The sequence below is a fragment of the Oreochromis niloticus genome, linkage group LG9 (assembly GCF_001858045.2).
Source record: "Oreochromis niloticus isolate F11D_XX linkage group LG9, O_niloticus_UMD_NMBU, whole genome shotgun sequence".
Taxonomy (NCBI): domain Eukaryota; kingdom Metazoa; phylum Chordata; class Actinopteri; order Cichliformes; family Cichlidae; genus Oreochromis; species Oreochromis niloticus.
In genome coordinates this window covers 1,811,882-1,836,238 of record NC_031974.2, presented here as the reverse complement: position 1 = coordinate 1,836,238, position 24,357 = coordinate 1,811,882, and the positions used below count along the sequence as shown (strand labels likewise).

Here is a 24,357-nt window from a genome sequence, read left to right as displayed (position 1 = left end):
ACGGCCTCCAGCTCGCACTGGAACGTTTCATGGCTGTGGCCGTGTGAAGCGGTGGGAATGAGAATCAGCACCTCCAAATCTGAAGCCATGGTCCTCAGCCAGAAAAGGGTGGAGTGCCCACTCTGGGTCAGGGACGAGTTCCTGCCCCAAGTGGAGGAGTTTAAGTGTCTCGGGGTCTTGTTCATGAGTGATGGGAGAAGAGAGCGGGCGATCGACAGATGGATCGGTGCAGCGGCTGCAGTGATGGAGATGCTGCACCTGTCTTTTGTGGTGAAGAGAGAGCTGAGTGTAAAAGCGAAGCTCTCAATTTACCGGTCGATCTACGTCCCTACCCTCACCTATGGCCACGAGCTGTGGGTAGTGACCGAAAGAACGAGATCGTGGATACAAGCGGTGGTAATGGGCTTCCTCTGAAGGGTGGCTGGCCTCTCCCTTAGAGAGTTTTGAACCTTTTGGGAGATTTCAGTTAGTTAGTGCCATTCAGCACTAACTGTAGATTTCAAAGATGTTTCATTTAAAGTCACAGTTGAGGTGCACCTGCTGTTTATCAGTGTCCACGTGTTTGTGATCGAGTCGCAGAAGCTCACCTCTGTCTGATGATGATATGTTGAACTTCTAAGGAGATTTAGGAACATTTCAAACTATTCAAACAGTTTTCAGACTACTCAAATGAATTTTATTTAAATTCTTTTAGTTGATTCAAGGAGATTTTAGGGACTCTTTCTGGATGATTTAAGGATATCCGGCAGTTTAACATATACCACAAGCCTCTCTGGCAGATTTGAAGATGTTTTTGTCTCAGATGATTCAGTGGGATTAAACAGTGGAGTTTAACCAGACCCAAACACTGGAACAATTTAATGGTTCCTGTTTAAATGGGATTTACAGTAAATCACTGAAAACATTTTCAGAGCCTTAATTTTTAGAGGAGATCTGAGGACACGTCAGAGAGATTTAAGGGCATTTCATGGACATCCAGAAACATTTGAGGAAATTGTGGGCGGTTAAAAGAATACTTGACACGACTCAGGCTCGTTCGCTGCATGCAGTCGGTAAATAAATCTGAGGCAGTTGTTTAACAGCTGCAGAGTGCTGCAGGTAACGAGCTGAGCTGAGGTTCTGGCTCATAAAAACCAGATTCACACAAATACATGTGTGAAACGGTCCGACGCATGATCCCGCTGCTCGCGCAGGAAACACGGGACACTTGGTTGGTTATATCCACTCCAGCCTCGACCGAGCTCACTGCAAATGAATCTCTAATATGCTGCCATGTTTCTAACCCGATGACTTCCCCCGTGCATGTTGGGATTTGTTCTGTTTGCTTTGGTTCATGTGGATCTTTCTGCGGAGCATCTGGTCCGCTGCTTCTCTGAATAAACCAACAGAAGTCTGATTGTGCGCCTGAAAGTGTTGTGAATGAATTACTCCAGCAGGGACGAGTCACAGAGTGTTCTTAGTTACAGAAACGGCTGACTGCATCATTTCCATCCCAATGAAGGCAAAACACACACACACACTCTGCATGTGAGCAAGGAGACCTTTCAGTTTCAGTTCACAGCCTGTCAGCTGATCCTGAAATAACAAAAGAAACTCAGCCTCAAGTTTCAATTTATCTTTTCATATTTTTACATAAATATCAGACCAGCTGTGGCCTGACTGGAGACATTTGGTTCTTTACAGGCTAAAAATGTCTCCAAAAGGAAGACAAGTCTCCAGTAAACTCTTCACTTAAAGCAGGTCCCAGGCTGCAGTTCCTCTAATGTCCAGCAGAGGCTCCAGTCAGTCCCCACAGACCCCTAAATAAACATGTTTAGAGCCTCCATCATATCAACTGCCAGCTGTCAGTTTTTAGCTATTTAGGGTTTTTTTTTTAATTTAGGGGCGTGGCCTTGTTAACAGGTAGATGGCGACATAGGCTTCACCTCAGCTAGCTGGTGTCCCTGAACTTGAATTCTGGACCTCGATGGAGCGTTTTAAAGTGTTTTGATGACAACGTCTGACCGATAATATGGCTGCTGTGGGGTCATTGTACTAACAGACGTCTGTGGATGCAGCTTGATGAGCGAGTTGGCTCCAAATATGTTTGTCTCTGGCTTCAGTAAGCAATGATAGCGTTGATGTTTAAATGTGGACTCCAGTTACCAATCAGGCATTTAAACACAGGAAGTGATTTCTGTGTGAAAGTCCAGCAAACACCAGCAGAGTTTTCCTCTATTTCAGTCACATTTCTATTTGTGATCGTGCCACAGGCGATATTTAATGAGGCGCTAACGGCCCACTGAGCCAATTAGGAGGTGAAGGAGAGCTCCTGCTAGCCACATCTCTGCTTGACGATAGCTGATGGAGGCCGTTTATAGGAGTGAGAACATTCATTTGAACTCTTTTAGCTTACTGTAGTCGTGCTGACTGTACTCTGAAGCGACCAGCAAGATATTATTAAATCTGACGTTTCTATCGATAACCTCTTCCAAGGAGGCTCTGTAGTTGGTTCAGTTTGTCTGGTTCTCTGCATGTTTGCTTCTTTTAAAAATAGGGACAGTACAGATTAATTAACATAAGCGCCCGGGTCCATCACATAAGTGTGAAAGATTTAGCCACACAGGCTAATTTTCCCCTGCAGTCACTGCCAAGCTGACGGCATTTATAAACAGCAACAGAAAGCCAAAGCTTGTTAGCTGAGATAATAAGCATATAAAACGATGAAACAGAGACTGCAGAAGATTAAAAAAAAAATCAAAGATCAGTAGGAAAAAGCACCTGGACACATTTACAAACCCGTCACATCTGATAGGACAGCATGTTTGATGATCCAGAAAGTTGGATTCAGCCCTGTGGGTTTAATCTGCTCAAGAAGAAAACACTGACTGACATAAAGCACCTCTTCTTGTAAAAATGTTGATGTCATCATGTTTATGGAAGTTGTTAAATGTCTGATCCTGATCCTGTTCTCCCAGTTAAAGAAAACACATTTGGTTTTCTTTAATATGGATTTCTGTCATATTTAATCGTATTCAGGACTCTGAGAAACGGAAGTGACACCAAAAAACCCCAAAAGTCCAGTGTTGATACACAAAACCAGGAAACAAACACCATCCATCCATCTGTACCTTCATCCATCCGTACATGCTTACACTCATTCATTCATTTATTCATTCACTCATCCATCCTTACATCTATCCAGACATCCATCCATTCCTTTCCATTTATCCTTAAGTAGAAGCGAGGCGTTAAGTTAATGTTTAGCATGAGGGTCCAGGTCCTGGCTCCGCCCTTCCCTCTTATGTTCCTGCCTTTCATGTCATTGGCTGAGGTCTGAGTCTTCTATCCAATGGATGACCTCCAGGGCCTAAATAAGCTGTCTGAAGCTGCACTCCAGGTCCTTCAGCGAGCTCTCTGTTGGTCTTTGCTTCATGATCCGGTTACAGTTCATGTGTTTCTTTGCTCCCAGAGAAAGCTTGGAGGGCGGCACTGCCCTTATTATGATGTCGTCTTTTTTCCTTGCTGGAGAGTTGAGGTGTAGTTGGTAACCTTTTTGTGGTCTAAGTTGGGTGGATGATGTTTTGTTTTAAGGTACGCCTGTTGTGTTTGCTACCCGCTGAAGTTAATAATGCTTTCTTTAAAAAACCAAACATTCTCTTCACGTTAGTCGATCTAGTGTTCTGTTTCTGAACTAAACTAAACAGCAGAGGACCCAAAGTTGAGCCTTGAGGTACACCAACATGTTAATGCCTTACAAACCCAACAGTGAGATCTTAAGAGATCCACAGCCTACGGCTCTTCAATGGGGTGTCACAGGGTCCCCAGGAAAAAAATTGTAAATGTAAAATAATAAAATAAATATTCTTCTGTAGCAATAACAAAGTATAACATAAATTATTCTGTAGCAATTACACAAGAATATCCAGTAATGTCCCTGCCTACAATTAAACACATTCACTTACCGAAAATCGGGGGGATCTGCTGTGGCACATGGGTGCAAGCCTTTGACCACAAACTTAGTCACTGCTCGGTGACATTCGTCTATCCTGGCCTGAAAGGAGACGCTACCGGTAGACTGCAGCGAGAACTGCCAGCCAGACTCTGTCTGTCTCATCATGGTCGCCTAAATGCACAGTAATGGCAGGTTTTGTAATAAAGCAGATCGCGCTAACATAACATGCACTGTTAGTTGATTATTTACCTGCCGCATTAACGGGAGAGGACGTGCAAACGTTACCGCTGCTGCTGGGTTGAGATTCACGAGTCCGGAGCGGAATTAAAAACACGACATTCATTTAAGGTCATCGCGTGTTTTGTCAGCAAATGCTTTTGCATATTCGTGGTGTTTCCTCCCTTAAATGAAATATCTACTTTGTAAGTATTGCAAGTTGCCCCGTTGTCATCCGTTCTCGTAAAGTATAACCAAACCTTTGAGCGTTTGAGCCGCTTAGGCGCCCTGCCAGGTAAATGACGCTCCGCAACGTGGTGACGTCATTCGGGGCGACTGGAATCGATAAGGGAATCGATTGCAAAAGTGGCAAACGATTCCAAGGAATTGAAACAGTGGGAACCGGTTCTCAACAAGAACCGGGTTTCGATACCCATCCCTAGGATGGATGTTTTTATCACTCCCATTTATTCCTTCCTTTGTTTTTTAGGTTTAGGAACTGGAAACTGCTCAGTTCAACAAAAATGTAGAAAACGTGACTAAAAAAAGTTCAGGCCCTCGAGCAACATTTTCAAAAGTAATAAAAGGGTTTTTTTTCTTAGATTGCTAAAGGCATAAAATTACACCCGTGCATATCAGCTCGTGCCTTCTTCAGGATGCAGAGGTAGAAAATATCCAAACAGAACAGTTACAGCTTCATTGACCGCAGGTGTGCATGCTTATCTTTGGCCTCCAGGTGTGCTGGTTAGTGCAGCATTTCTCCAGGCTTTAAGTGCGTTGCATACTCTTCATCACTTTTCCAAACCTGCCTGGAGTTCCTGATGTTTTAGCGTTCCTGTATTTCATTTTCCTTCAATGACTTGGTTAAATTTAAGGACCAGGAGCAGCATGTCCCAGCAGTCACCCTGCTCACTGATAAATGAGGAGTTTGTCATAACGCCACAGGACACCTCGTGCATTAATTAACAGATTTTGACAAAACTACATTAACTGGCACTCCAGGGAAGAGAGCACTGCTGTTGTTACAAGGATTATTTAGGATGTTACGGGTGGATTTGGACTAAAAGTGATTAACTCGTGGACTTTTGTGGAATTTTCTTGTGAAGACATTTGGTGTAAAAATTCACACCACACTGAAGAAAAAAGAAAACTTGAGACATTGTTTTGACATTCTGAAGAAAATACCACAAATTAAACCTGATCCAGACATCCGTCTGAATCCTGGAGCTCAGTGCGCGCTCGGCGTAGAGGGAATTTTTAGCTTTGGTGAAGTTTTTCAGTCTCAAAACACCATAAACCATCATGATGTTCTTTTAAGTCGACCTCAGCCTCTGCGGCTTCTTATTTTTCATTCCAGACACTTTGAGCTCATGTTCTTATTGTCTCATATGGAGGCGACGAGGGGGAGAGAGGGTGGTGGCTGTGACAGATGGGTGTAGTCACTGGCCCTCCAACCCTCCCACACACACACACACAGAAGCAGACGCTGGAGACAGCGAGTGGGTGTGTGGATGCATGCATTTGGTGGATTTGCAAAGATCAAGTCAAAACCTTATAACACACACACACACACACACACACACACACACACACACACACACACACACACAGTTGGGGCATCAGGTTCGCTTCATATTCATCGTGACTGAAACTGTGGACGATTCATTCCACTTCAAACAGCATGAGACAAAGAGGAGGAGAGGAAGGAAGAAACTAACGTGATATCTGATCGTTTCTCTTTCTTCGCATTTTCCTTTTTCTATTTTGGTGTCACGTGTGTTTTTATTTAGAATCCCACTAAGACTGGCTTCATCTCTTTCCACAGACGAGGTTTATTTTTATTCTTCCGTCTTTTTGCCGCCGTAATGTTTCTATGAGCAAACACAAATAACAAAAGCTGCTGCTGAATCCCAACTGTCCTGCAAACTGTGCCGCATTTAAAGCTCTGCATGTCATCGTCATCTCTACATGTGAGGGCTCTGAGTCAAACACAGCAAACATTCGAACTGTCCAGTTCTTCATTCTGGGGTCACATCTGTAAACCTGGCCTGAGGGTGGCGCTTCAGGAAAGGTCAGAGTGTGACCTACAAACCAAACGGAAGCTGAGCCGTGTGATGCATAATCTTTGTGGATAACAGTCGTCTGCAGATGATGTTGCATTAAGGGTTGTTTTGTTAGTGGTGGCATTAACTGAGTAAAGGCTGAAATGGAGGAAGCTCGACCTCAAGCTCCGATCTCTCTTCCCACAGCGGCCTGAAACAACAGCTGCATTTCTGCAGATGTGGCGCCAAGCCTAGGCTGCAGCAACTGCAGACGCATGCATGGAGGCACCCTGCAGAAAAACAAACCATATCCCTGCAACTAACTTCATGAGTCCTAGCAAGAATAAATCTGCTTTTCGTGGCTAATTCTTTGGATCATCGTCAGGTTCAAACTGAAACTGCTTTGTTCCCTCTGACAGAGTAAGCATGCACAGGGGCCGCACAGAGATCATTCAGGATGCTTCGTTGCTGCAGATGCAACATTCATCAAATTACTTTTTCTGCATGGAGAGCTGAGATTTCTGTTTGGAGCTTTGAGCCTCGGTTTGAGTTTAGGGTTCCTGTTTACATTCCTTCTGCAGAGGGTTTCATTGTGTCCTTGGACGTCCTGCTGCACAGGTAATGAATCTTAAGGGTTTGATGAACACAGATTGTGTTTCATCTCCTCAAAATAAATGATACGATGTATCGTATATGAACTCCTCATCAGCAGTGGAGGTGAAAGTGTTGATAGGCACAGAACTGTCATCTTTCAGCTTTCCCAGTTTTCAGGAGTAATTAGCAGATCAGGGACAGCAAAAGCAGCTCTGTATGTGTTTGGCCTCACCTGTCAGTAACCTGTCCAGTTACTATTGATCATCTGAGGACTGGGTATAACTGAAATTCGTAAACAGTTAAAATATTTTGTTGTTAAACATTTTGAATTAAATCTGAGAGTCTGTCAGTCACACGGTGACGTTTGATCTATAAATCCAGTCTGATGGAGCTCAGAAATATAACAATATACAAAAAACGTCCAACTGTAACAGCTTCATCATCAGCTTTAAAAGAAAAGTAAAACCAAGCATGTCCGGTTTAAGTAAATTCATTCAAATAATAATAGATTTTCTACTAATACATAAGAAGTGAGAGAGAGGCTTCAGGAAGAGACACAACATCTGATCCAGAGTTCAGGGACTGAGTGTGAAGCTCCAGTGACAGAGGCAGTCAGGACGGTTGTTATGGCAGAGAGCATCTCATCTTTGGCTGAACTGCTCGTATAAGCGGGGAAAAGTATCAGCATCACAGGATTTGCACTGGCTAAAGTTCAGCTTTTTCGCTGATGACACCGTTTGTTTGTCCTTGGTTTGTTGATGGAGGTCTGCTCCCATCACTTCCTCTGTGGATGCACTTACTTCCAGGTGACGGGCACAGACGTGATATTTATATCTTTGACAGATGTGGAGCGAGCTGGGAGCGTGTCATGTTCACAGCTGGAGAACTGAGAGGGAGACGGAGTCTAAACGAGGCTTTGGGAATCAAACGCACGCACCTCCCTGGCAGAAGCTACAACCGCTTTTCTGTCAGAGTGATTACAGCAGAATTACGAGGCGATAAATTAAAAGGTTTGTTTGTGGTGAGAAGCAGCGAGCGGCCGATTGGCTTACAGATGACAGGTGACAGTTCGCATCAGCACCTGCAGGGAGCAACAGAGCTGTGTGTGTGTGTGTGTGTGTGTGTGTGTGTTCACATCTGCTTGTTAAGTCTGACATAATTATTCATTTTCAGAGGAGGTGTTCTGGGTGATGTCGTTCTAAAAATAAAAAAATAAAGTGTGTTTAGTGTCTCGGGGTTTGTTGACAGGAAGCAGGAGACTGACGGATGCATTGTTGCAGCGTCACAGCGATGAGGACGCTGCAACGCTGTGATGTGACAGGCAGGGGCGATTTTAGCCCATTTTTGGGGGGTGCTTCAGCTTCAGCACCAAAATGAATGAAAGCACCCCCAAAGGTTTCTTACTTTTTTGGACAATATTTGCTGTCTGTGTGACACACTGCTAAAAATATAAAAAAACATACAGTACTTGGTTGAGACAGAACATTTTAACAACAAAAGTATAGATAACCCCCCTCGCAAAATGGTTTGTTCCAGCTCGGCTCTCCCCCACTCTGAGACGCAGCGGAGCGGAGATGTGAGTGCCTGGCTTAAAACAGGACATGTTAGCTACATTTAACCTTCAGTTACTCTTTATATAGTTAGGTAGGAGTCAGACCATGTTTCTTTTTAGCTGAAAAACATTACACCAGGTAACCTGCAGTGTTGAAAACGTGTTTTCCGACGATGTTTGCTACCCTACAATCCGTCCTGCTCTGTAGTAAAATCAGCGACATTTGACCGTCCTGTTGTTCCCATTGAAATGTATACAGCCTGTTTAAAATCTAAAACTTAAAATTGTCCGTAGCTTCTGTTGTTACCACTGTCCTGTTTGAAATGGATACTAACTAGCTAACTGACTGAATGCCCATTAACCTTATAACTCCTGTTGTGTGTGTGTGTGTGTGTGTGTGTGTGTGTGTGTGTGTTTGTGTACAGAGAGACAGCCAGGTTCATAATGGATATAAGGAAGTTTTTTCCAAAAAAGGAGCCACATTCAGGTAAAAGTGTAAGAACAAATGATCCATCAATAAAGGATAATGTTGGATCAGTGTTTCAATATTTATATCTTTTATTAGATGTTCATGTGGTTTGGTTATTTGCCTTTTGGTTGAAAGTACACTGAGAGAGGACTTTTTGTTAGTGATCTTAATAGTATTTTTTTTCATATTAATGTAATTTTTCATCTAATTGAATCTATTTGTGTATGATTGTCAGTCCAAAGAGGGAGAGAGGAAAGAGGGGAACGTGTGGAGAAAGTACAAGGTCAGGAAGAAGCAGGTAAGTAAACAGACAGGGAACAGTGACAGGCACAACAGAAACTATTAAACTGACAAAGAGAAAAAACCTGATTTTACTCACACAATCAGGAAGTTGTGTCTCCCTATATTAAAGCTGCTATACAGAATCTGCAAAACAAACTGTGTTGAAACATTTTTGACCCTCTTTAACAACATTCCAACATAACATTATCATTGATTGGGGAGATTAAAATTAATGATATATTTTTATGTGGTTCAGCCACAACTCTACTAAAACCTCAGCCAGTAATAGGTAGGCCAACTTTTGGACCGTCCAGTTGTCTGTATGACTGCTGCAGTACAGTATCAGAAAGTGCCAAACAGCCCTGGTGGAGTGAGGAGCTGTAAAGAGAAGCAGATGCTCTGTTTATATTCTAAAAGTGTTTTAAGCTTGTTTCAAAGATTCTGTATTGCAGCTTTAAATGTTTTCCAAAAGCACACATACACTTATCAGTGTTTCTCAAACTTTTTACAGTGTGTACCACCTGAGAAAAATGTCAAGCTCTCCCAAGTACCACTATGAAAGCATGAAACTCATAAATCTTACAACACAAAATTAGTATTATTAAATTAGTAAAATTAGTATCTGCAGTAAAGATTTTTATTTGTAATAATTTATTCTGTTTTGGGAGTATTTTTATGTATCTGTATTATATTATACACACACATTAAAAGTGAATCTCTGTCCAAAAAATGCACTCAGTTTACTTCTTACTCACTATGAGCATCATTCATTATTCTCCCCCAGTAATTAAGGTTAGGATATGTATTTTTTTAATCCCAATCCATTCTTCTTTGGCAGCTTTTAAATAAACTTTATCAGATTTGATGATTTTGTTACAAACTTTTCAAAAAAAGTGTTTTGCTTTTCTTTCACAAATGTGGGATTAAATTGTGTTAAAATGTACAAAACAGTGATGTCATGTTTTGTGACGAGGACCCAGGCACAGAGAGACTTGATGAATTTAAGAATCTTATGATTTAATAAAGAAATTTGCAGACTTGCACAGAGATGGTAAAATTATGATGACTGATAGCGGAGATGAAGACAACAGAGGATGAGGACAGGGAGGAACAGGGGTTTAAATGCACCAAGGAGACAGTCAGAGGGAACTCGGGACAACTGGAGACATTTAAGGATGCAGGGACTGACAGAGACAGGGAAGAAGTCTCATCGTGACGAGTAAAGTTTATCTGGCCTGGATGGGCAGCTCTCTGGGTGCTCAGCACCCCCAAAGCTCTAATCCTAGAAGCGCCCCTGCTGACAGGTCTGCTTTTTGGAAGCTTTAATAATTATTTTGAATATAAAATGCACAGCTACTAATAAATGATGCTGCATTATTATGGATTCATAAATGAAACAAGCTTTTTCTGTGGACCTGTAAAAGTCAGTGCACAGGTCAGAGTCTGTCTCTGGTCTCGTCCCAGACACGAACAAAAGGACGGAGCGCTGAGGCTCAGCGAGCTATGACACGTTTACTGCACTGACAAGAATTAATAGAAAAATGAAAGAAGACAAATAGAATCTATTAGAATAGTTTCTAATAATAGGCACTTCCTGTCCTCTCTGATCCAGCCTGCTGTCATCACCAGAAACCCCATGTAGAGCACTTTCAAAATAAAACGCCCCGCTCGCGTCCGTGGGTTTGAAGGAACTCGTACTCCTTCGTTGCAGCCCTCCTCTCCTCGCTGACAGGAAAACAGCTGCTGGGAAATCTTGGAAGGGCGGCCCCACACATCACTGAGTGTGGTTAGGAGGGAGGATGAGGAGTGGTTGCCATGGTAATTGAACTGGGTTGTCATTTTTTTCCCTCTCCCTGCTTTTACTCTCACGTTCTCGTCAGCGTGTATTTTACAGTAAGAAATGATCTGCACACTGCATACCTGCTCACATCCGAGTACTGCACACACACACACACACACACACACGGGTTGTGATGAAGACGTTTTAGCCATGGAGGCGAAGCAAAGCTCCTGAGGAATCCGTGCGATGTAGCGGCTGCAGAGAGGAGGAGGAGTCCTCGCTGCATCCATTAGGAGACACACGGGCGGAGCGGTGCTGCGTTCGAGTCATGTGGGAGATGAGGAGATGACGGGAAAGACTCGTGTTTGCAGCATGCTGCCAGTCTTCTGGCTCGTCGCTGAAGTCTCCTGGAGTGAGAAGCAATAAAAGCAGATGCAAACTGAGTGCACGCACACACACACCACACACACACAGACACACCACACACACACCACACCACACACACACAGACACACCACACACACACCACACCACACACACACAGACACACCACACACACACACCACACACACACACACAGACACACACACACACTCATTTATTGGTTTATTCCCTGCCTTGAAATGATGGTGTGTGCTGACGTAGCACAGCCAGTCTCACTCTTGCACTAACATCCAGTTTATCCATCAGCCTTAGAAGCTTCAGAGTTTGCATTTAGGTCCCACATCTCTGATTTTGGGAACCACGAGTGGCCTTATAAGGACTAAAGGGTGGAGTGCTGAGTGCTCACATCCTCCTTCCTCCACAGGCTAACAGTTTCACCTGTTTCAGATACATTCAGCGCAGGTGTGAAATCCTTAGGACGTCTTCCTGCTTCACGTCTTTGCTCAGAGATTTAAAATCATGAGCGAGAATGCAAAAGGCCTGCGACTACCCCGGGTTCACCTGCGGCCGGGATCAGGTGAGGTGCACTCTGTTGTCATGGAAACCGAGTCCTTTTTGCTGAGACAAAGAGGTTTGTTTCACGTCTGAGGTCAGGCCGCCCTCAGACGCGACGCTCTGACTTTTCCACTCGTCGTTTTTGTTTGAGGCGCTCCCCGGGCGGCTCGACGCTTTCTGAAGAGCTCCTCCCTCACTTCAACAGCAGCCGCTAAGATCTCCTGCCACGGGACTAATTGCCACACCTCTGCGCAGGCCATATCCTACTGTGACCTTTAACCTCGCAATTAGTTGCCTGTAATGTTCAGCTGGAGTTTCCTCTGTGGGCAGCGAGTGGGCATGTGGGCCACATGGCTAAATGTCAGCTGTAAATGCTACACGCATGCCGCTGATGATGAGGTAAATGTTATCCGCTGATGTGAGCGGGAAGCGGTCTGACGGATGGCGAGAGGGAACCTGGGGAAAAGTCACGTTTGGAGGGAAATCACAGGCTGGGCTTCAAAAATGCCACAAGAACATTTCTACAAACTGTCGAGTGCGTCGCAGACCATCTGCAGGAAGCCGTGGCTGACCTGCGGTCTGATCTGTTCTCTTAAATGAAGTGGCGTTACCGAGGAGCACGACTTTTAATCCTAAACCTTTAATTATCAACAAATGAGCCGTAACCAGGTGTAACTGAGCTGCAGACTCGTGACTGGACATGCACCCCTCTGCTGTGACTCCTCTCCACTTAGTGACTAATAAATACATGAAAGATTAATTCATTAAAGAGAAAAACATGAAAAATGCAGGTTAAAGACACGAGAAGCGTCACAGACTCACAGTTAATGAAATAAACCAACGACGACTCTCAGGTTTTGTCTCCACCTGAGCTTCATCTCATCTTTTTTTGTTAGTTATAGAAAATCTACAGACGTCAGAGATGAACCACCTCCGCTCTCCACTGCTGCTGAGGGCTGAGATTAAAAGGAGGGTTTAGCAGATATCTTTATCCACCGGTCGTCCTGCGGTTCCTTACAGGGAAAATAATAAATGAATGATTCAAGGTTTTGTGTGATGAGTGTAAAGGTGGGACTGCATTCAGCAGGTCTACGTATAAAAAGCTGCAGACAGAGCAGCAGGCGGAGGATTCATCAGCAGCTCGTGAACGCTGTGAAGGTTAGAGGTCATCGTACTGTGAGCAGCCATAAGGTGCTAAGTTGTGCTAGCTTATGAAGCTGCATCCATAGACTGAATGTGCTGTGTTTGACCTGATGTTCACACTGTGTAGCCAAACATACTCGGACATGAAGGTTGGAGGAGCCGGGGATCGAACCTTGTGATTTCTCTTCCTCCTGTCATATTATTGGTCAGATGATGTAACTGAAAATGCTCCAACAGCACAAACACGAGAGCTCCATTTCAAGCTAGCTGAGGTGAAGCTAGCAGACAGCTGGCAGCTACAGCCGCCTGTGTCAGAGAGGCCACACCCCTAATAATGCTAACATTAAGCCTACATTTAAACAGGTGAGCTCACCTGAGCCTCAGTCTGACAGTCTGGGCAGAAACTCGGGGGGGTGATTTTGTGGGGCTCCTGCTGGTCTTTAGCGTCCACCGGCTAACGTTGTTAGGTTGGCGTGCTGTTGCTTCTTCAGTTCTCAGGTGTAAACAGTTCGTGACGGTTTCCATAGTTTTCCTGAGCACTGACTTTTGTTAACTAGCAACTTTACTCACACGTAGGCTAACTCCAGGACCACAGATCCGAGCCTCCAGCAGACTCAGCCAAAATCATCTTTATACTTATAAAATTCCTGCACGTAGATACATTCAAGGGGACCTTTTTCCCTTCTTTGCCCCGTTGTCACCACCTCCTAAACCATTTATCTCCTCGTTAATGTGCTGTACGGGAGTGGACGCTCCCTAACTCGATTGGAAACAAAACTGCAGCATAAGACGGAGATCCTAACTCGTTTATGGCCTCGCTGATGTGTGCATAAAGGCAGACGCTTCCTGAGATATCACTGCACTCTTAGATACTCCTTAACTCAGTTTGGCGCAGCTGCAGGGATGAGCGCCGTATAGACCGCCCCTAACTCAGTTAGCGCCGCTGTAACCCAATAACACGCGATGAGGAGGTGGACTGCGTGTACCGTGAGCACCTTCCAACCGGGCTAAGTGTGTGAACAGGGAAATATCATGTATGACTCAGAGCCGTGTGGAACACGTGGAAATCAGCTTCACCAAACATGAGAGCTGGGGCGAGGAGGACGAGGAGGAGAAACCTGCAGACTCATCGGGACCTCAGTTTGGACAGATTCATGAAAAAAATCATGTCTGACTTATTCAGTGTCCACAACAGTTTGTCTGAAACATGACGTGTGGAAGCGCTAAAAGCTGCAGTTCCCCTGACGTCCAGCAGGGGCTCCAGCACAGTTACAGACTCCACCTTCACAGCCTCATACACAAACTGGTCTCTAGAGATAATTTCCTCCTTTATAACAGCTGCCTGGGGTTTTACTTGTTTTATGCATTTTGAAATATTTAACATCTATAAACGAAGCTTAGTAATCAAGCTAGCTGATAAACTCTCTGCAGATGGGCTCCAGATGTTTCCAGAAAGTAACTTTACACCTCTAAATAACGCCGACACGTCTCGCTCGTCATCCTAACCCTCTGTTCTGGAGAAAACTCGGAAACCGCATGATTCAAGGTTCACATACCCATCCATGCATCTGGTCTCAGAGCAGACTCAGACCTCCATCTCCACGGCAACCGTCTCCTGCTCTACAGGGAGGACCACGAGGTGTTTCCAGGTGAGGGTGGGAACGCAGATCATCATGCTTGCCATCGCTGTCTTCACCATAACAGAGCAGGAAACTTTCCTCCTCACTCACCACAGAGCCAGTCCTGCTCCTCTCTGATGTCTTTATCACACCTCCTCCACCACCTGAAGGAGCCCAAGGTGCTTGAAGCCCTCCCTCAGCAGGAGCAGGCCCTTTCACAGCCTCACACTCGGAGGCGCTAATTGTGGCTCAAGTCGGAGGTCACAGGTGGATTTTTACTCATTTTGGGGAGAACGTGGAGGCTCAAATACACTGAGCACCACCATCACCTCACATTGGACCATCACTCTCCCCCCTCCTCGTCCCTTAAACTGTGACCTGATGTCTCTATCACACCTCCCCATCCTCCTCCTCAGCGCTGCAGTCCTGACAGGCCTGCTGGGGGATTAGGACAGTGTGGCACAGATGTTTCCTCGTCCTCTTCATCATGTGTTGGAGCCCTAATGACTTGTGTGCAGCCTTACAGAGGTGCAATACATATTCTCTAATATTACTCCTCCTCCTCCTCTTCCTCGAGTGCTGATGAAGCTGCTGTGTGATTAAAATGTTCCGCAGATGTTGCCTCCCTCTCTAACACCACCCCTCCTCCTCCTCCTCCTGTGAAAATGTGTGAAAATCGAGCAGCCATTCGTTTCCTCCGTCTTGTCTTTTAGTCATGGAGTACAAATGTTGCCTCCTCTTCCTTCTCCTCCTCCTCTTCCTCGCTATGTTAAAGTGCTGATGAGGCTGTTGTGCAATTAAGAGGAGCTCCACAGATGTTCCCCCTGTGATTGATTGCTTCATTTATTGTCTGAGGGCTGAATGTAATAAACTCATTAGCACACTCCCAGAGTGTGTGTGTGTGTGTGTGTGTGTGTGTGTGTGTGTGTGTGTGTGTGTGGTCCTATATGACCTACAGTGTCCGGCTTCATCTCTCACCGTCTCTGTCAGCTGATTAATGGCGGTTTTCTTCTCTCCGGGGCGAGTCGGCCCGTCGTGTTTTCTTTGACTGAACTCGGCTGGTCGTCGCGTCACGGCCAAAGTTTTTATGAGTCTGAGGTCCAACAGGCTTCAACAATTTAGGAATTTAGATTCAAAACGAAGTCCCCCGACCTTTAAGGTCGAGCAGATTCAGTCAGGAGAACGATCACGTCGATGCAGCTGAGCAGTGATGAGTAATATATGTGACTACGTCTGCCTCACGGGTTTGGGCTGAATTTAGAAAAGACAGCAAAGACAAACAGCTATTCAAAGACATAAACAAACAAAATATTAACACATAAAATGTTCAAGACCACCAATAAAGTTTTTAATGGATCATAAAAAAATGACAGAACGTTTAAAAAACATCTAAAAAGATCACAAAAGTTACAAAATGACATTAAAACTGACAGGTTAGAGTTTATTTTTTAGTTGTGGCTGCAGAGCAGATCATCCACTGACTGGAAAGTTGGTGGTTCAATCCCTGACTGCTCCAGTCTGTATGCCAAAGTTGCTGCTGATGCGTTCACAGGAGTCTGTTTCTAACTGTTCGTCTGGACTGAAATCATCTTTTAAAGCTCAGCCTTCGTTTATTCACTGAGGACAAACTCATAAGTTTCCTAATGGAGCCAAAGAGTCTGCAGGCTCTCTGCAGCAGTTTAGCAACTAATGAGCGACTGTCTGCAGGACAGAAGCTGTTCCACAGGAGCAGGTCCTCGAACTCATCAACCCTGTTTCACTCATGACGCTAACGCTGTGACTTAGAGAAAAGCAAAGAGCGTCTCTGGATAAAAATAGTTTTTGATGCACGTAGAATAACTTTAACTCTTTTCCCCTCATTTCTGTTTAATTTCAGGTCAGAATAAAGTAACTGGGTGTGCATCAGACATCAGACCTGGAACCTGTTCTAATGGCCGTCAAACCACGTCTTCATTGGTATATACCGATGTGCCGGAAGGTTTGGTGTTCCCAAACCAGCCAGGAGATGTAATCTCTCAGAGTTTTAGACTCTACAAACTGCTTGGTTAGGCCTGGTTGGTGAGGACTGCTGGTTAGGCTGGTGTTGGCTGCCAGCTCAGTGCATCCTGACTGGAGACTCTCAGGAACATGCACATAAGCTGCAGGCACAACTGCACAGTCAGTGTAGAGGAATGCAAACCTGTACCTGCTGTTATTCCTCGCTTTTTCCTGTTTTGTCCCGAGGACACCTGCACGACCACCTCCTTACCTGCCAGCACTCCGGTTCCTCCAGTTTTCACTTTAAGACCATCTGTCTTCGCCCAGCACTCAAACTTTATTATGAATAATTGTCAGTTGTGCTTCCATAAATTGTGTGTTTGTCTGATGTTGCCCAAGTTGCACGAAACAGAAACCTACACAGTCCATACACTACATAATAATCTGAACCCATCAGTCACCACAACCTGGCGAGTCGGCTAAAAGGAGGTGCTGCTCGCGTTGTTGCTTCACCACTTCTGCTGGGTTTGAGTCTGGAGATCGTTTTATTCCTAAATTTATGGCTGGAATATTAGAGTTGAAGTGCTGGCAGCTGCAGAGGGTGCAGTCGTAGTTCTTCTAAGGCAGAAATCCCACAGTACGAAGTAAACTGGGGAAGCCTGAGCGTCTTGGTTGGTTCCTTTTCGAGGGGACGCAGTGAAGCTTCTCCTTCCTGCCAGCTGGCTGCCTGATTTTTGGATGTCTGCTTTGTTTGCTGCCCAGATTATTTTTTGCTCTCTGCAGTTCTATCAATAGCCGTCACGTGACGGGTCTGTGCGGCTCACGTGGGGATGCTGGAAGGGAGCCGAGATGCTGCAGCGGTCCCGTAGAGCCGGCCCGGCCCGTGTGTTCATGCTCTGCATTCAAAGTGGCGCCCCGAGCTGGTGCAGGCGGCTGGAGCACTAATATATTTAGCAATGACCCAGTTCTAAAGTGCGCTGGCAGGGGCGAGCGCTGGTTCCTGCTGGACCGGGGAACAAATCAGTGTAATCAGACAGAGCTTCTGTTTCCTCTGCGGTCTGACCCCTGAATCATCACCATTTAAGGAGTCGTCTGCAGATTTATCGCCGCACTCCCGCGGGGCTGTCAGACGGATGATGGACAGTTTTGAAATGGAAGCAGCAGAAGCGAAGACGTCGTCTGGTTTTCTTCCTGTCAGAGTCTGATACGTTACGTCGGAGGAGACGGCTGTCATGTGTCGGCTGTCTGCTCCGTGCAGGTTTCAGTAATCTGGAGTTTAAAGGAAGAGTCTGACATCTGGGGGAAACACTTGTATTCTGTTTGTTCTCGGGCTGGGACCAGCAGCTTCCTGGGCCTGTATGCACAAAGCCTCCCAGCATTAAAAGCCATGAAATTATAGGCAAAATCTTAAAATTCTGATGTTCTGTAAGAATTTTCTTTGATAAGATTAAACCCTTAACATGCCCCCGGGTAGTGCTGATCCAGGGTTCGTCCATCAGCAGCCTGATCTGTAATTCCAAACTTAAAGGCTTCATCAACCTGACCCGAGACCATCTCCTGTAACCTGGTGGATGTAAATCTGCAGAAATCAACTTGTTTTGTTCCTAAAAGTCGCCGTGAAGAGTTCGTGTGACTCTCTGCTGTCAGAAACTCTCCACCAACCCACTAATCCACTTCTGCAGCTCGTCCTCGGGATGAAGTGTGGCCGACGACCCATTTAAACATCAGCAAACTCAGTTTTAGCCTCGTCTGCTGTGACGAGCAGCCGGACACGTTTACGTCGGTTGGCCTTTTCTGCCCAACAGCCACGGCTCACAACCTCGATTCAGGTCCCCGCTGATTCCCACATAATAGTCTTCTGGAGTCGGTGCTGCTCCGGGGGGAACGGGCCGATATGCGCCCCATTTACGCCACCAGCTGAAATCCCAAAGAAGAGAGAGGTGGTTATTTTAGTCCTCCGGCTTCACAGAGGCCGAGCTGCCGGCCTGCTTTGAATTTCACAGATTAAATGTCTGTTTTTACAACGTCCCAGAGTGATTCTCCGCAGACCGCCATCCTGAGCCCATCGCCGCCGTCGGACCGCTCACATCGTGCCCCTGGTACTAAAGATGTTACTCTAGGTCTGCGTAATGCTGCACTGCAGTCCTGTTGTACCTGCAGGTGTGTTTGAATTCACCACACCTCTCTGACGGGCTGTTGGTGCAGTGACCTCACAGCAGCCGTGTTATTGGTCACATGATGTCATTAAAGATGTTCCACACGTGGTCCAGAGGCGTTTCCAAACTGCATGTTTGTGACTGTAGGCGAGCAGCAGCATCGCTTAGTGTGTATAAATGTAGAATTAAAATCTAAAATCAGCACTTCTGAATGAACAGGATCCCTGCTCTCACCTTCCAGGAGCTCCCTGCCTCAGGCGTGACCTCAGGCGTGACCTCAGGCGTGACCTCAGGAGGGAACGCCGGGTTCCTGTTTCCAGCTGAGGTTTCAGGACACGCCCCTCTGTGCTAATATGTATTTTCACACAAAGAGCATTTTCCTCATAGTTTTGAGCTTTAACAACCTGAAGCTGAAGCCATCGTCTGTGAGAGGAGGATCTGCGATGTTCAGAGGACGTGACCGCAGCCTCGTCACACGTGTGAATGAGACCGCTGTGGGCGTGGCCTCTCTGGAGCCTGTCACACGCACAGTAATGTTCAGCAGCAGCCTGCACAGCTGGCTCGTCTCAGCTTTGTTACATCCTGCTCTTGATTCTGTGTCTGACTCTGAGTTTTTACATTTCAGACGTCTCTTTGTCACCGTGGACGACGTTTCATCTGTCTGCTTCGTTTTTCCTGTTTTTGGTCATTTTGTTTCATTTTGATCATTTTTAAAATTTGTTGACATTTTTAGGGTTAGGGGCCTGTGTGTGTGTGTGTGTGTGTGTGTGTGTGTGTGTGTGTGTGTGTGTGTGTGTCTGTGTGTCTGTGTCTGTGTGTGTCTGTATGTGTGTGTCTGTGTGTCTGTGTGTGTGTGTGTCTGTGTGTGTGTGTCTGTGTGTGTGTCTGTGTGTCTGTGTCTGTGTGTCTGTGTGTGTGTGTCTGTGTGTGTGTGTCTGTATGTGTGTGTGTGTGTGTGTGTGTCTGTTTCTGTGTGTGTGTGTGTGTCTGTATTTGTGTGTGTGTGTGTGTGTCTGTATTTGTGTGTGTGTGTGTCTGTATGTGTGTGTCTGTGTGTGTGTGTGTGTGTCTGTGTCTGTGTGTGTGTGTGTGTGTCTGTGTGTGTGTGTCTGTGTGTGTGTGTCTGTATGTGTGTGTGTGTGTGTGTGTGTCTGTTTCTGTGTGTGTGTGTGTGTCTGTATTTGTGTGTGTGTGTGTGTGTCTGTATTTGTGTGTGTGTGTGTGTCTGTATGTGTGTGTCTGTGTGTGTGTGTGTGTGTCTGTGTCTGTGTGTGTGTGTGTGTGTCTGTGTGTGTGTGTCTGTGTGTGTGTGTCTGTATGTGTGTGTGTGTGTGTGTGTGTGTCTGTGTCTGTGTGTGTGTGTCTGTATTTGTGTGTGTGTGTGTGTGTGTCTGTATTTGTGTGTGTGTGTGTGTGTGTGTCTGTATGTGTGTGTCTGTGTGTGTGTCTGTGTGTCTGTATGTGTGTGTCTGTGTGTGTGTGTGTGTGTCTGTATTTGTGTGTGTGTGTGTGTGTCTGTATGTGTGTGTGTGTGTGTGTGTGTATGTGTGTGTGTGTGTGTGTCTGTGTCTGTGTCTGTGTGTGTGTGTCTGTGTGTGTCTGTATGTGTGTGTCTGTGTGTGTGTGTGTGTGTGTGTGTCTGTATGTGTGTGTGTGTGTGTGTGTGTGTGTGTATGTGTGTCTGTGTGTCTGTATGTGTGTGTCTGTGTCTGTGTGTGTGTGTGTGTGTGTGTGTGTTTCTTTTCTCTGACTTTATCATTTTGTTCACTTTCTGGTTATTTTGTGTCTTTTTTTAGGTTTTCACATTTTTTAAATTCATATTTATTTTGTAATTTTGGTGATTTTGTGTCTCTGTTAAATTTATTGTCATTTTTTGGGTTTTTTTATTTTGTGTCAGTCAAATTTGCAGAAACCTTTTGTGTTTCTTTCTCTGGTAAATTTACTTTTCTTTGTACTTCTTCTGTTTGGGGTGATTGTGCGTCTCTGCTGGTCTGTTGTGTCATGTTCTGGATCTTTGTGCTCATTTTGATTTTGTTTTATATTATTCCTCATTCTTTGGGGACATTTTTCCTTTTTGTTATTTTATGTTTTTTTTTCTTGCACAAATTTTATTATTTGGTGGGGTTTTTATGGTTATTTGGTTTCCTTTTGTGTTTCCTTTGAATCTGATTGATTGTATAACCCATCAGTCGTTCATGGCCCGAGCCTCTGGCTGGTCTTCAGTAACTCCAGTCTGACTTCTATCATATTATATCACACTTGTGTTGCAAAAACAAATGAGGCCGAGTCGGTGTGAGCTCCTGTTCACGGTGTTATTTCAGAAAAGATGCAGGCTGAGGAAAAAACGGGGTCAGACTATTAGAAGCCTCCGGATCCCGCGGGACTTCCTCCATCCTGCAGGCTTCCCTCCATACATGTTTAATGAGCAGCTCGCCTCAAATCTCGCCTGCTCTTGTTTCCTACAGGCAATTACTGCAGCTCAGGGTTTTATTTCCATCTTCAGGATTTTTTCTTGTCTCATTTCGCTGCTTGTCTGGTTTCAGGTTTTTTAATATTAAACACAGGTGAGCTTCTCTTTGTGTTGTAACATCTGGACATGAACACATTTGTCTTTTTTAGATATTCAAATTAACATGAGAGTACTTGAATATTTGGAGCCTTTAAAGCTGATCCTGTTTTTATTTATATTGGACTCTTTTTATTGTTTTCTTATAGAAGAAGGAAATATTGGATTTAACATGAAATCCTGATGAATCATCTCCTCTTTTTCCAGGTCTGCAGGTGTTTCGAGCTTCTCCGTGAGGAGGAGCTAAAATATTGCTGACTGGCAGTGGAGGACGTTTCCTCCATGTTCTGTGAGGATCTGCCCGGTCCTCGCTTCCCTCCCCGTCACATCCATATTAATGCAGAAACACGGCGTGCATGCGCATCCCCGCGGGAGCCCACGGCACGCATACTGCAGCTCGGATCAGAATCTCACCGAGCTTCATTAAACCTTAAAGAATTTGAACAGCTGTGGAGCAGCTGACAGGAAAACGTCCTCCCGTCTGACACGGGCACCCACGTTACAGACACACAGGAAACCTGCAGGAAAATAACCTGCAACAAGTAAAAACACAATAACAGCATCATTCATTACTACAGGTCCAGACACGTCATTAAAGTTAAACCTTAGATCTGTGTAGTATCGGCCTTTTTGTCCCAACAGCCTCTGTTAGTCCACATATTTGGTTTCATCCTGATCTCATCAGTTTGTGATGTTGGGATTTCTGGTTTAGTGTTCATGAGTGGACGCTGGGTCAGTGAAATGGCTGGAAAACCTGCAACTGGTTTCCAGACTTCTTCAGTGGCATCAGAACTACTGTGGGTGGCACGGTGGTGCAGCGGTCAGTGCTGTCGCCTCACAGCAAGAAGGCAAAGAGGGTTTGAACTCGTGTGTGGAGTTTGTTAGCCCTGCGGCAGGCCTGCCCAGGTGTGCTCCCACCGCCCGCCCTGTGACAGCCGGGGCGGGCTCCTGTGACCCTACAGGTCCTGTGACCGCCTCTGCTGTGCTCAGTTTAGTCATATTTCCTGCTGTAGCCAAAAGGACTTCAGGACTTTTGTGTGTCCATATTTGTAAGGATGCATTTGTTGGCTGCACCCATGAAGAACTTGTCAAACAGATTATTCTGATACTGAGTCTCGTTTGGAGTCGTTTGTTGGACTGGGTGATCGATCGGGACATTTGAACATGGGAGTCTAAGCTGACCGAGTCACTGCTGGAGCTTCTGCCGGACATTAGAGGAACTGCAGCAACTGGATTCATCTTTCAGTCCCAGTTTTGTCCATCTATGTATTTAAACTTAGTCATTTTATCTTATTTTTTTATGATTTTTACCTTTTTCCACCATTTGCGAATGCCCGAGTCTATACTTAGTTCAAATCTAAGAAAAACTTGGGTGTAGTTTTGCCTCCAAGATAAAAATCTGTAAAGCTTATTAGTATTGTAGTTTTTAATATTTTTTCAGGATGTTGGAGTAAAGTAACAGACATCTGAAGAAAGTTAATTCTGATGTTGAATTTGTCTTTTTGCGCACTTGTAAACAAGAAAGTTTTCATGTATAATCTCCCATATTCACATGTACATTCAAAAATGTTAACATTTTTTTTTTTTACATTTTAATTGTTAATGCATTACGTCGCAGCTGGTAAAATTAGGCAGAATTGACCCAAAACTGCTGCTGAAAGGGTCCAAATACTGAAGCTGCAGACACACGAGGGGAATAAGTGGTTGGAGACATGACCCAAATTATTGCACCTGTATGTAATGATCTTGTGATTATGTTGCCTTTGAAATGGTTTCTTCAGAGATGTGGACCATGTCTGCGACCACTCGCTGTCAGCTGCTGTCTTCAAAGCAACGTCAGTGTTTGAAGACAGTGGAAGTCAGACGCAGTCAGTTTGCTACCAACAGGCAACCTGTTTGTGAAAATACAACAATTAACTGTTTAAACTGGCGAAAACTGCAAACCTGATGTCATCTGTTGATTCCATCACAAACAGTGATGTAGTTGCAACAGGACAGCAATTTCATTGCTAACTTACACGTGTGGCCGGCAACCTGGCTTTTATACAGAAATATAACCAGAACACAAGCACATGAGACACGTCGCAGGAGTCGTGCTCATCAGCACAGACTGACTCAGACTGATTGCAACATGTTGCCAATCTGTTTGGAAATTAGTCAGCAATTATTTGCAATCTAAAAGTGATTGCCAGCAGTCAGAGGTGACTGTGATTGTTTGGAGACAGGTTGCCTCCCACCACACAGTCTGTGCTCCCATTGGTTACGTTTATTGCTCAACTTTTGGATGACCAGTTGGTCACTGCAACTGCTTCCAATCAGTAAATACATTCAGTTCATCCACCGGGCAACTATTGATATTTCCCAGACAGAAGAAGGTTGCCGATGTTGTTATTCATCAGCAAGAATATTCTGTCATTAAAGCATCAGAAGATCTGAAGATCTTACGCCGAATGCTGCAAAAAATCAGTTAAACAAAAGGTCATTACTGAGAATATTTCCTTAATGTGTCCGCCTGACGCATGAAAACCAGATTTATTTTCATCCTGTGATGTTCATCAGATATTTTAAAGACTTAACGGTCCATATAAAATCAAATCCAGGTCGTTTTGAGGGTTTTGGCAGCATGAATTATCCAAATGACTTCTTCAGCAGGATACGCAGTCAACCTTCTTCCTCCTCCCCCCTTCCTCTTCCTCCTGAACCTCTTTGTCTCAGTCAATATAAACTGAGAGCTGAGACATGTGGCAGCTCAGGGACTCTCCTTCATTAATAATGAAAACACTGCAAACCCGGCTCCATCATCTCAAACTCAGCAAGCCAGATTAAAACCACAGCACACAATCATTTTCAAACAGTTGTCGTTTTATTTAATACTCTTCATCATTTTAGCAATCTTTTATTTATTTATTCATCTTTTAATATCTCAGTAGGCCTATAATCTGTAAAGTCTGGGATAGATTATCTATAATAGAGTTTTTATTTTCTTAAAATCCTTTTTCATATACATTTTCTCTTCTTAGATGATTTTCATAAGATATTTTTTTAAACTCTTTTTGCAACATCCCCATAAACAAACAAAGAGACAAAC

General features: G+C 44.7%; 1 long non-coding RNA gene across 2 annotated transcripts; it reads left to right on the top strand.

The window, feature by feature from the left end:
• The first annotated feature begins 9,041 nt into the window (after nt 1-9,041).
• LOC112847922 (uncharacterized) lies at nt 9,042-24,354 on the top strand. 2 transcript variants are annotated; one of them, XR_003221760.1, is made up of 2 exons: nt 9,042-9,105; nt 21,477-24,354. It is a non-coding gene; the product is annotated as an uncharacterized LOC112847922 (long non-coding RNA). The 2 variants fall into 2 exon arrangements; XR_003221759.1 differs by lacking the exon at nt 9,042-9,105 and adding an exon at nt 15,509-16,526.
• The last annotated feature ends 3 nt before the right edge of the window (nt 24,355-24,357 follow it).